Raw genomic sequence first — 14,159 nt, forward strand, 5'->3', positions numbered from 1 at the left:
ACAAAGTAGTGCCAAGCGTGCACCTGTGTCATAAGTAAAGGGCCGGCTGGCTTGACCGTTAAGGGTGCTGTAACCCCCGAAAGTACACTCCAGTCCAAACCAAAAAAAAAATTATTTTCTGTGTTTGTGAATTGTGTGCGCAGTAGCCGCACGTGCATCAACAAAGTAGTGCCAAGCGTGCGCCTGTGTCATAAGTAAAGGGCCGGCTGGCTTGACCGTTAAAGGGTGCTGTAACCCCCAAAGTACACTCCAGTCCAAACCAAAAAAAAAATTATTTTCTGTGTTTGTGAATTGTGTGCGCAGTAGCCGCACGTGCATCAACAAAGTAGTGCCAAGCGTGCGCCTGTGTCATAAGTAAAGGGCCGGCTGGCTTGACCGTTAAAGGGTGCTGTAACCCCGAAAGTACACTCCAGTCCAAACCAAAAAAAAATTATTTTCTGTGTTTGTGAATTGTGTGCGCAGTAGCCGCACGTGCATCAACAAAGTAGTGCCAAGCGTGCGCCTGTGTCATAAGTAAAGGGCCGGCCGGCCGGCTGGCTTGACCGTTAAGGGTGCTGTAACCCCCGAAAGTACACTCCAGTCCAAACCAAAAAAAAAATTATTTTCTGTGTTTGTGAATTGTGTGCGCAGTAGCCGCACGTGCATCAACAAAGTAGTGCCAAGCGTGCACCTGTGTCATAAGTAAAGGGCCGGCTGGCTTGACCGTTAAGGGTGCTGTAACCCCCGAAAGTACACTCCAGTCCAAACCAAAAAAATAATTATTTTCTGTGTTTGTGAATTGTGTGCGCAGTAGCCGCACGTGCATCAACAAAGTAGTGCCAAGCGTGCGCCTGTGTCATAAGTAAAGGGCCGGCTGGCTTGACCGTTAAGGGTGCTGTAACCCCCGAAAGTACACTCCAGTCCAAACCAAAAAAAAAATTATTTTCTGTGTTTGTGAATTGTGTGCGCAGTAGCCGCACGTGCATCAACAAAGTAGTGCCAAGCGTGCGCCTGTGTCATAAGTAAAGGGCCGGCTGGCTTGACCGTTAAGGGTGCTGTAACCCCCGAAAGTACACTCCAGTCCAAACCAAAAAAAAAATTATTTTCTGTGTTTGTGAATTGTGTGCGCAGTAGCCGCACGTGCATCAACAAAGTAGTGCCAAGCGTGCGCCTGTGTCATAAGTAAAGGGCCGGCTGGCTTGACCGTTAAGGGTGCTGTAACCCCCGAAAGTACACTCCAGTCCAAACCAAAAAAAAAATTATTTTCTGTGTTTGTGAATTGTGTGCGCAGTAGCCGCACGTGCATCAACAAAGTAGTGCCAAGCGTGCACCTGTGTCATAAGTAAAGGGCCGGCTGGCTTGACCGTTAAGGGTGCTGTAACCCCCGAAAGTACACTCCAGTCCAAACCAAAAAAAAAATTATTTTCTGTGTTTGTGAATTGTGTGCGCAGTAGCCGCACGTGCATCAACAAAGTAGTGCCAAGCGTGCGCCTGTGTCATAAGTAAAGGGCCGGCTGGCTTGACCGTTAAAGGGTGCTGTAACCCCCAAAGTACACTCCAGTCCAAACCAAAAAAAAAATTATTTTCTGTGTTTGTGAATTGTGTGCGCAGTAGCCGCACGTGCATCAACAAAGTAGTGCCAAGCGTGCGCCTGTGTCATAAGTAAAGGGCCGGCTGGCTTGACCGTTAAAGGGTGCTGTAACCCCGAAAGTACACTCCAGTCCAAACCAAAAAAAAATTATTTTCTGTGTTTGTGAATTGTGTGCGCAGTAGCCGCACGTGCATCAACAAAGTAGTGCCAAGCGTGCGCCTGTGTCATAAGTAAAGGGCCGGCTGGCTTGACCGTTAAAGGGTGCTGTAACCCACGAAAGTACTCTCCAGTCCAAACCAAAAAAAAATAATTTTCTGTGTTTGTGAATTGTGTGCGCAGTAGCCGCACGTGCATCAACAAAGTAGTGCCAAGCGTGCGCCTGTGTCATAAGTAAAGGGCCGGCTGGCTTGACCGTTAAGGGTGCTGTAACCCCCGAAAGTACACTCCAGTCCAAACCAAAAAAAAATTATTTTCTGTGTTTGTGAATTGTGTGCGCAGTAGCCGCACGTGCATCAACAAAGTAGTGCCAAGCGTGCGCCTGTGTCATAAGTAAAGGGCCGGCTGGCTTGACCGTTAAAGGGTGCTGTAACCCCCGAAAGTACACTCCAGTCCAAACCAAAAAAAAATTATTTTCTGTGTTTGTGAATTGTGTGCGCAGTAGCCGCACGTGCATCAACAAAGTAGTGCCAAGCGTGCGCCTGTGTCATAAGTAAAGGGCCGGCTGGCTTGACCGTTAAGGGAGCTGTAACCCCCGAAAGTACACTCCAGTCCAAACCAAAAAAAAAATTATTTTCTGTGTTTGTGAATTGTGTGCGCAGTAGCCGCACGTGCATCAACAAAGTAGTGCCAAGCGTGCGCCTGTGTCATAAGTAAAGGGCCGGCTGGCTTGACCGTTAAGGGTGCTGTAACCCCCGAAAGTACACTCCAGTCCAAACCAAAAAAAAAATTATTTTCTGTGTTTGTGAATTGTGTGCGCAGTAGCCGCACGTGCATCAACAAAGTAGTGCCAAGCGTGCGCCTGTGTCATAAGTAAAGGGCCGGCTGGCTTGACCATTAAGGGTGCTGTAACCCCCGAAAGTACACTCCAGTCCAAACCAAAAAAAAAATTATTTTCTGTGTTTGTGAATTGTGTGCGCAGTAGCCGCACGTGCATCAACAAAGTAGTGCCAAGCGTGCGCCTGTGTCATAAGTAAAGGGCCGGCTGGCTTGACCGTTAAAGGGTGCTGTAACCCACAAAGTACACTCCAGTCCAAACCAAAAAAAAAATTATTTTCTGTGTTTAGTCGCACGTATATATCAAATCGATATAACATAAATGGAGGACCAAACTTTCTCCGATAAAAATAAAATAGAGAAAGATCAAGAACCACTTCCTCCTAGTGCTGAAGCTGCTGCCACTAGTCATGACATAGACGATAACATGCCATCAACGTCGTCTGCCAAGGCCGATGCCCAATGTCATAGTAGAGGGCACATACAATCCCAAATGGCAAAGTTCAGGAAAATGACCTTGAAAAAGACATTTAAATCAGCTGAAGAGAAACGTAAACTTGCCAATATGCCATTTACGACACGGAGTGGCAAGGAACGGCTAAGGTCGATCCCTAGTATGTTCATGACTAGTTGTTCAGCTTCACATGACGATGGAAGCCCTCCTCCCACTAAAAAAATCAAAAGAGTTAAGCTGGCAAAAGCACAGCGAAGAACTGTGCTTTCTAAGAAGATATCACAAATCCCCAAAGAGAGTCCAAGTGTGGTGGTGGTTGCGATGCCTGACCTTCCCAGCACTGGACGGGAAGAGGTGGCTCTTTCCACCATTTGCACGCCCCCTGCAAGTGCTGAAAGGAGCACCCACAGTCCACTTGCTGATATGCAAATTGAAGATGTCACTGTTGAAGTACAACAGGATGAGGATACTGGTGTAGCTGGCGCTGAGGAGGAAGTTGGCGAGGAGGATTCTGATGGTGATGTGGTTTGTTTAAATCAGGCTCCGGGGGAGACAGTTGTTGTCCGTGGGATGAAAAAGCCCATCACGGTCATGCCTGGGCAGAAGACCAAACATTCCACCTCTTTGGTCTGGCAATATTTCTATCCAAATCCGGACAACAACTGTCTTGCCATATGTACCATATGTAAAGGTGAAATAAGTAGGGGTAGGGACGTCAACCACCTAGGAACATCCTCCCTTATACGGCACCTGCAGCGCGTTCATAAAAAGTTACTGTCAAGTTCAGAAACTTTGGCTAAGACCGTAAGCAGTCCAGGGACACCTAAATCCCGTTTTCCTGTTGTATCCAAGCGCCTGCAAACCACACCGTCAACTCCCTCCTCGTCAATTTCCTCCTTAGTCAGGATCGGAAGTAGTCCTGCAGGCCATGTCACTGGCATGACTGACTCTCCTATCCGGGATTCCTCTGGAGGATCCTGCATTGCTACGCCTACTGCTGCCGCTGCTGCTGTTGCTGCTGCTGGGAGTCGTTCATCATCCCAGAGAGGAAGTAGGAACACCACTACTTTTACTAAACAATTGACCCTCCAACAGTCCTTAGCGAGGAGGATGAAGTACGACAGCAGTCATCCTGAAGCAAAACGTATAACTGAGGCCTTGACTGCTATGTTGGTGTTAGACGTGCGTCCGGTATCCGCCATTAGTGCAGTGGGATTTAGACAATTGATGGAGGTAGTGTGTCCCCGGTTCCAAATCCCGTCTAGATTCCACTTCACTAGGCAGGCGATACCGAGACTGTACAGAAACGTCAGAAAAAGTGTCCTCAGTGTCCTGAAAAATGCCGTTGTACGCAATGTCCACTTAACCACGGACATGTGGACAAGTGGAACAGGGCAGACTAAGGACTATATGACTGTGACAGCCCACTGGGTAGATGTATCACCTTACGCAGCAACAGCAGCAGCGTCACCAGTAGCAGCATCTCAGAAATGCCAGCTCGTTACAAGGCAGGCTACGCTGTGTATCACCGGTTTCAGTAAGAGGCACACCGCCGACAACCTCTTAGAGAAACTGAGGGAAATCATCGCCCAGTGGCTTACCCCACTTAGACTCTCCTGGGGATTTGTGATATCTGACAACGCCACCAATATTGTGCGGGCATTACATCTGGGCAAATTCCAGCACGTCCCATGTTTTGCTCACACAATAAACTTGGTGGTGCAGAATTTTCTGAAAAGCGACAGGGGCGTGCAGGAGACGCTTTGGGTGGCCCGAAAAATTTCTGGCCACTTTCGCCATTCAGCGACTGCGTGCCGAAGACTGGAGCGCCAGCAAACACTCTTGAACCTGCCCCGCCATCACCTGAAGCAAGAGGTTGTGACGCGGTGGAACTCAACCCTCTATATGCTTCAGAGGATGGAGGAGCAGCAAAAGGCCATACAAGCCTATACATCCACCTATGACATAGGCAAAGGAGGGGGTATGCACCTGACTCAAGCGCAGTGGAGAATGATTTCCGTGTTGTGCAAGGTTCTCCAGCCCTTCGAACTTGCCACACGTGAAGTCAGTTCAGACACTGCCAGCTTGAGTCAGGTCATTCCCCTCATCAGGCTTTTGCAGAAGCAGCTGGAGAAAGTGAAGGAGGAGCTAAGACGGAGCGATTCCGCTCGGCATGTGGGACTTGTGGATGAAGCCCTTCATTCGCTTTGCCAGGATTCCAGGGTGGTCAATCTGTTGAAATCAGACCACTACGTTTTGGCCACCGTGCTCGATCCTAGGTTTAAAGCCTATGTGGTGTCTCTCTTTCCGGCCGACACAAGCCTGCAGAGGTGCAAAGACCTGCTGGTGAACACACTGTCAGCTGAAGCGGAACGTGACACGTCAACGGCTCCTTCTTCATTTTCTCCTGCAACTGGGGCTGCCAGGAAAAAACTTAGGTATCCTAAGCAACCCGCTGGCGGTGATGCAGGGCAGGCAGGACCAAGTTTGGACATCTGGTCCGGACTGAAGGACCTGGCAACAATTTCTGACATGTCTACTGTCACTGCATATGATACTGTCTTCATTGACAGAATGGTGGAGGATTACATCGGTGACAGCATCCAAGTAGGCATGGCAGACAGTCCATACCTGTACTGGCAGGAAAAAGAGGCAATTTGGAGGCCCCTGTACAAACTGGCTCTATTTTACCTGAGTTGCCCCCCCTCCAGTGTGTACTCCGAAAGAGTGTTTAGTGCAGCCGGGAACCTTGTCAGCGAAAGGCGTAGGAGGTTGCTTCCACAGAATGTGGAGAAGATGATGTTCATCAAAATGAATTATCAGCTCTTCCAGGGAGACCAGCCTCCAGAACGTACAGAGGGACCTGTGGTGGTGGATTCAAGTGGGGACGAGTTAATACTTTGTGAGGATGAGGATGTACACACTGAAGAGGGTGAGGAATCGGTGGATGAGGAGGATGAGGATGACATCTTGCCTCCATAGAGCCAGTTTGTGCAGGGACACATTAATTGCCAGCTTGTTTTGTGGGGGCCCAAACGAACCAATCATTTCAGCCACAGTTGTGTGGCAGACCCTGGCGCTGAAATGATTGGTTTGTTAAAGTGTACATGTCCTGTTTATACAACATAAGGGTGGGTGGGAGGGCCCAAGGACAATTCCATCTTGCACCTCTTTTTTTTCTTTGCATTATGTACAGTTTGGGGCCTAGTTTTTCAAACTGCCATCCTGTCTGCCACTGCAGTTTCACGCCTAGATGGGTCACGTGTTTGTGCCGCCCACTCGTGTCGCTTAGCATAGTCATCCAGCTACCTCGGTGCAACGTTTTGGACATAAAAACACTATTGTGAGGTGTTCAGAATAGACTGGAAATGAGTGGAAATTAAGGTTATTGAGGTTAATAATAGCATAGGAGCAGAAAAACCTACAAATTCTGTGATTTTAGCTGTTTTTATGCTTTTTTAAAAAAAAATACAGATCTAAAACACAAAACCCAGAACCCAAAACACGGAAGGGTGGTTTTGGCAAAACCAATCCAGATCCAAAACACGAAGAAAGATCCAGATCCAAAACCAAAACACAAAACACGAAAAGTGGCCGGTGCACACCCCTAATCGGTACGCTCCCCCTTGTGAAGGATCCAATCGGATGCACACACATACAGTACGACCATGCAGTACAGCTGGGACTCGGAGGAGCAGCATGTGACGGAGAACTGCACAGCACAGTGCACACTGGACAGACAGCAGAAGGGATGGGATGGTGAGCACAATGCAGGGGGGTAATCTTAGGGGTCCTTCATAAACCAACTTTCTGGGGCCCCTATACACCTTAATCCGGTGGGATGTAGTTATAATCCTGACGTGCAGCATCCCAGCTGAAGATGTCCCGGGACACTGGAATCCCTCTACCTGGCTACAAGATCGGCGCTGAAATACCGACAGGAGGTGACATCCCGACGCCGGAATCCCGTCAGCCAGGATGCTGTCATACAAAAACCAACAGTCTGTTAGCATATTAAATACACAAGACATACAACACGAACAGACAAACAATACACAGCTATATATCAATGTTCTAGCTTTTTAAAACAGCGTACACGGAGACTGACCTGCCATCCAGGAAGTACACATCAACCATAAGACACACAGATCACTCGCATGCGTACCACAGCGGGACGCAAACAACTCAGTAACCTAGCAACCGACCAGCTGCGCCCAACACTGGACATAGCTGACGGCCACCACATGTAATTATAGTAAGAAGCTAAAGATTGTTAAGATCGGTCAGTATACAATAGCATAAATGGAGGTATAGTATCTTATACAGTATAGCATGGAGTACTACGCATTAGGTGCAAACCAATATTCTACATATAAAAAATATAAAAATAAAACACAAATAGTGACAAAAAAACAAATAACACAATGCATAGTATCTTATTCAAACAGAGGGCCTGATTCAGAGCCGCTCGTAAGCGGCCGCTCGTTTGCTCCGAGCGATGTTCGCACAACTGCGCATGCGTATGGGTTGTAATACGCATGCGCGAACCAGTCATTGCGGTCGGAAATTGTGTGCTCGCAAAATAGCGAGAGCCTGCTAATTTGAGTAAAAGAATGAGGCGTTTGTGGGTGGTAACGGGGGAAGGTGCTTGAAAACGGGGAGTGGAGATCGGAACGCAGGCGTGCCAAAAGGTCAAAACGGGCGTTTTAAGGGTGTGCATAATTAACAAAGCAGCGTCATCGACCACGTCACTTGGTTGTCTCTTAGCCTGAACTGTTTGCATGATTACGGTAGGAAAATCCAACCACAAGCACTGCGAGCAGTTCAGATGCCTTTCGATGTACTCGATTAATCAAATAAATAGCGGAGATGATGTATGATGCGAGCGGCCAGGGGGCGTCTTTACAAAATAGCGAGCGCATATTTCGTTCGCTCGCTCAGACATAGAGGCGTCAACAGACCGCAAAGAGCGAGCGCTCAATTTAAATAGCCGGACCCTTTTTCTAAACGAGCGAGCGCAAATAGCATCCGGCTCTGAATTAGGCCCATATTCCATTGTTGACTAAATTGTCAACATTAAGATATGTTCATAGACTGCATAAAGGGCCAAACCAAAAATAAAAAATAATCATAAAAAGAAAAAATAAAGTTATTTGAAAAAATTATCAAAGGTTATGGTCATCCACATACTGCATAGGAAATAGATGCAAGTTGTTTCCTTCAACTATATTCATAAGAACAGTCACGAAAAGTCAATCCAGGAAGATACCAAAATGAACCGAATCATTTAATCCCCGTGGCCATACTGTATCCAAGTCCTGGATCCATCTCGCTTCTCTGCGAAGTAGCATCTTTGCTCTGTTTCCACCTCTAGTAAGTGGTGGTATACAATCTACCACCATACACCTTAAAGTAGCCAATGAATGTTGCAACTCTAAAAAATGTTTGGCTACAGGTTTATCCATCACACCTGATGACAAGGCGGATCTGGTCAATGATCGATGGTACGCCATTCTCTCACGTAATGGACGAACCATCTTCCCTATATATACAAGGGAACATGGACAATTTAAGGTGTAAATCACATAATCAGAGGTACACGTCAGACGATGATGTATTTTGATTTTCCGACCAGTGTGTGGGTGATGTAAAAAACTTCCAACAGTCATGCTTCTGCATGTAGTACAGTTCGTACAACGGAAACATCCCATTTTACTGGACTGTAGCCATGTTGTAGCTCTCTGTGATGAGGCAATTTCAGGTCGCAGAAGGAGGTCCTTAAGATTCGGACCTATCTTATAACTTATCAACGGTGTCTTTGGAAGAGTGTTCCTAGACGTCGGATCAGATGATATAACTGGCCACTGATGTTTAATGGCTTTAGTTATAAGAGGGCCCGCCGTATCAAATGTAGTAGTAATTACAAACGGGTTCTTAGACATATTCTTCCTCCTTCCACTGTTCCCATTCAAAAGAATCTCATAAGCTTTTCTGTGACAAACATCAATCGTCTCAGGTGTGTAACCTCTCTCAAGAAATCGCATCTTCATATCTGCCAGTTGGAGTGTAGCAGTATCTGGGTCAGAATTATTTCGCACGACCCTCAAAAATTGTGATATAGGTAAGTGCTGTTTTAACGATTGTGGATGATGACTACTAAACGAAAGTAAAGTATTGCGATCTGTATTTTTCCTATACAGTCTATGACCATATCCACTATCGGTGGCAAAAACTGTCACATCTAAAAAATTTATATTTTGTGCATCCGACGTCAGAGTAAATATGATCGGAGTATCCAATCCATTCAGTTCAGTTAGCATACATTGGAGAGAGTCCTCCGACCCACTCCAGATGAAAAAAATATTGTTGATAAAATGACGATAATGTACAATACTACCTCCAAACTGCGGTACGATATATGTGTTCTCATAGGCATCCATATACAAATTAGCATATGATGGTGCTATATTACTGCCCATCGCAGTTCCCGCGGTTTGAAGGTAGTATTGTGTTCCATACTTAAAAAAGTTACATGTCAGGGTTAGTTCCAGGAGTTCAACCAAGAACTCTACTGGCGGACCCTGAAAGTCTGCACGCATAAGTGCCCTCCTAACAATGTCTATCCCCTCACAGTGAGGTATCACCGTATACAGGGAGGAATCGTCCATAGCAACAAACAATGTATCATGTAATCTAGGTATTTTTACAATGTCTTTAATGAAGTCGTTAGTGTCCTTCAGATAACTATTTATATCCCTCACACAGGGTTGCAAGAAATTATCGAAATATTGTGCTATCGGAAGAAAAAGTGAATTGCAGGCCGATATTATCGGCCTACCAGGTGGATTGTCTAGGGTCTTATGGATCTTCGGTAGTAAATATAATATCGGACAAATAGGAAACTCACTCCTCAAAATATCGTTAGTAGTCCCATCAATCCAACCGTTATCAACAGCTAGGTCCAACAGTGTATCTAGTTTATTCTTAAACCCTAACGTGGGATCTCCTTGTAATTTACAGTAAGTAGTTACATCCGACAGTTGTCTGTGAACCTCTTTCTCATAGTTACATGTATCAAGAAGGACCACTGCACCGCCTTTATCGGCGGGTCTAATAGTCACAGCCACATTTTTCCGCAGACCATTCAATGCAACCTTCTCAGCTGGAGTCAAATTATACCTAACTCTCTTTTGTTTTTTAAGACACTCCTGTAAGTCTTGATCCAATAATCGTGAAAATGTTTTGATGCTAGGATTAACCGAGGGTGGATTGTATGTACGCCTCTTCTTAAGTCTACATGGTTGTAAACTATCTGAACTATCATTAAATTTCTCTTTGAGTCTCAATTTACGCAATAGTTTGTATTTATCAATAGACCATCTAAAATCATCAAAACATACTGTTGGTACAAAAGACAAGCCCTTTGAAAGTACCCTCATCTCTGTTTCATCCAGTTAGTACAGTATGTAGATAAATTAATTATCGTATATTTATATACACACACACACATATATATATATATATATATATACACCCATACACACACATGTTTACATACATACTACCACATATATATTATATCCACACATACATATATACATACATATATGTTATATACACATAATATATAGAGAGGGATATGAGATAGATAGATAGGATAGATAGATAGATAGATAGATAGATAGATAGATAGATAGATAGATAGATAGATAGATAGATAGATAGATATGAGATAGAGAGACAGATATGAGATAGATAGATAGATATATAGATAGATAGATAGATAGATAGATAGATAGATAGATAGACAGATATGAGATAGATAGATAGATATAGATATACACACACAGACATTACGCCCACCTCTGGTTATGTATACTTTCATCAGTTTTCTGACTACTAGTGTCTGGCTGTAGTGTCCCAGCTCATTTGCCAAGAAGGGGTAAGGGGTCAATAGGCTTTATAAAACACAGGAGCAGGCAGAGCTTGGGCATCCCGGAGTACACAGCATAAGGCTTAACGCGATTCGTGGGCGAAGCTTAGTGCACCTCAGAATAGACTGCCAGCCAGCAAGGGGGTGGAGTTTCAGACTATCCGGGGGCAGAGCTACGAGCAGGCCCGATGGTATGCGAGGCTCCGGGGGTGGAATGGGAGATGATGATTCTGGCAGCAGAATGGACGGGGCGTTGGAACACTGTGGTGGTGAAAGGAAAAACTTTTTTTTTTTTTCCTGTCAGCGCAGCCTGTACTGCAGTAGGTCTTGTGGGCCTATTTTCATGGGGTGGCCTGGAGTTGTAGCTCCACCCGCCCCATTGTTAATCCGGCTCGCTCTGTATCAGGGCCGGCATTCTTGTTTTTTAGAGCGGCCTCCTGGCCGCTCGCATAGCTGTGGGTTATCACCCACAGCTATAGTGAGCGGCAAGGAAGATGGTCGCGATGGTCAAGACCATCGCGACCATCGGGCTTGCGACGAGACCCTTGTGGTAGGGTCTTGTTGCCGCAAGCCCCAGAGAGATTTCGGCTCTCACAGAACCGAAATCTCTCCCACTGACATCACTCGTGATGTCAGTGGGGCCGCCCCCAAACGGAGGCATTCACATGGGAACGCCTCCGTTTGGGCAGCCACTCCCCCGGCCCGCCCACCAAAGGGGGCGTGCTGTCACTCAACATCGACAGCACGCCCCCTTTGGTACGAGACCTGGAGCGACGGTTTGCCCATCGCTATCCAGGTCTCGTGCATGTGCACGACAGAGCCGGCTCCGTCGTGCGCACTGGGCCACCATCAACCCACTTGCGAGCGCATAGCGCTCATGAGCGGGTCTGAATCAGGCCCTCTATTCCCAAGTCTGAATCAGGCCCTGAGCGCTCGCTCTGAATCAGGGCCAGCCTTCTGTTTTTTTAGAGCGGCCTCCTGGCCGCTAGCATAGCTGTGGGTGACCACCCACAGCTATAGCGAGCGGCCAGGAAAATGGTCAAGACCATTGCGACCATCGGGCTTGCGACGAGACCCCTTGTGGTAGGGTCTCGTTGCCGCAAGCCCCAGAGTGCTTTCGGCAGAGCCGAAAGCACTCCCACTGGGAACGCCTCCATCTGGGCAGCCACGCCCCCGCCCCGCCCACCAAAGGGGGCGTGCTGTCACTCAACATTTACAGAATGCCCCCTTTGGTATGAGACCCGGAGCGACGGCTTGCCCGTCGCTATCCGGGTCTCGCGCATGCGCAAGACGGAGCCGACTCCGTCGTGCGCATGCGCACTGGGCCACCATCGACCCGCTTGCGAGCGCATAGCGCTCGTGAGCGGGTCTGAATCAGGCCCAGAGTGTGAAGCGTCTGGTTTTTCCTTTATTACTCCTCTCCGATTTCACACTGAGATAATACATACCTCAGTTTCTTTATAGGTGACTAAGCTATACAATATGGAAAATGCAATCTAAATTCATCCCGTAGTTTTTGCGTGATGCCAGCATGAACAGACAGACAGAAAAACAAAAATTTGCAAAAACTGTTTTTGTCTCCATAGTTCATACACAGTTCCAAGGAGTACATTTCTTCCAAATAAAGTATATGTGCAGACAACCATTACAACCATATATACACATGTAGAAGGGCACTCACAATTCCAATTCAATAATGCTGGGGTGCCTTCTTTAAGATAATGTGGAAATGCGAAGTCTGTCAGAAACAGCAACAGGCGGTACTCCACGGACTTTGTGAATGAAGAAAAGTGACTTTGGCCCTGATTCAGAGCCGGACGCAAGTCGCTGCTCGTTCGCTCCAAGCGATGTTTGCCCAACTGCGCATGCGTACGGATCGTAATACGCATGCGCGAACCACTCAGTGCGGCCGAAAATCATGTGCTCGCAAAATAGCGAATGCCTGCTATTTTGAGTGACAGGAGGAGGCGTATGTGGGTGGTAACAGGGGAAGGTGTTTGAAAACGGGGTGTGGAGATCCGATCGCAGGCGTGCTTAAAGGTCAAAACGGGCGTTTTATGGGTGTGTATAATTAATACAGCAGCGTCATCGACCACGTCACTGGGTTATTTTATAGTCAGAACTGCTCGCAAAATTGTGGTAGCAAACACCAGCCCCAAGAATAGCGAGCAGTTCATACTCTGGTCGATGTACTCGATTAATCTAATAAATAGCGGACATGACGTAGGATGCGAGCAGCCAGGGGGCGTATTTTTTAAAAAAACGAACGCAAGTTTTGTTCGCTCGTTCAGACATAGAGGCGTGAACAGACCGCAAACAGCGAACGGTTCATTTGAATAGCCACCCCTTGTTTTAGAACGAACGACCGCAAATAGCGAGTGGCTCTGAATGAGGGCCCTTATTCACTAACGTTTCAAGACCTATACGGCCTTGTCATCAGGGCCGTATAGGTCTTGAAACGTTGGTGAATAAAGTCACTTTTCTTCATTTACAATGTCAGTGGAGTGCCGCCTGTTGCTGTTTCTGACACACTTCGCATTTCTATATATATATATATATATAAACTAACCTAATTTTACCCCCCAACCCTCCTTTAGGGTGCCTAACCCTTACCTCCCCCCCTGTGCCTAACCCTAATCCCCCCTCTAAGTGCCTAAACCTAAGTCCCCCGGGGGGAGTGCCTAACCCTAACCTCCCTCCGGGGGTGCCTAACCCAAACCCTCCCTCCCCCTAGTCTAACCCTAACCTCCTGGGGGGGTGCCTAACCCTAAGTCCCCCCCGGGAGCCCTAAACCTAACCCCCCCCCCACGGCTGTCCGCGCCCGGCGCCCGGCATCCCTTCGATCGGGATGCGGGGCGCCGGTCTCCTGGCATCAGTAAAATGACAGGCATCTAGATCTAGACGCCTGTCATTTAACCCTCGGCGGGATTAAGTAGTCTGGAAGCCCTTGGTCGGCATTCCGTCCGCCAGCTTCATAAACGTATACCGTGATGATGTGATTGCGACGTCGTAGCCCTACTATATAATGCTGTGATTACCGGCATTGTAAAGGGGGAGTGGAGCCACACTGACATGATTCAATGTGAATTACTTCGTCGGCCGCCTGTACAACCCACTTCACTTGGGTGGCTCCAGCCTCCAGGAGACTGTTCCAACTTTCCTGGTGGCCGGGAGCACCGCCCAATTTCGGGAGCACTCTCAGCAGTGTC

This window comes from Taudactylus pleione, unplaced genomic scaffold (assembly GCF_031769625.1).
Source record: "Taudactylus pleione unplaced genomic scaffold, aTauple2 ptg000372l, whole genome shotgun sequence".
Classification (NCBI taxonomy): Eukaryota; Metazoa; Chordata; class Amphibia; order Anura; family Myobatrachidae; genus Taudactylus; species Taudactylus pleione.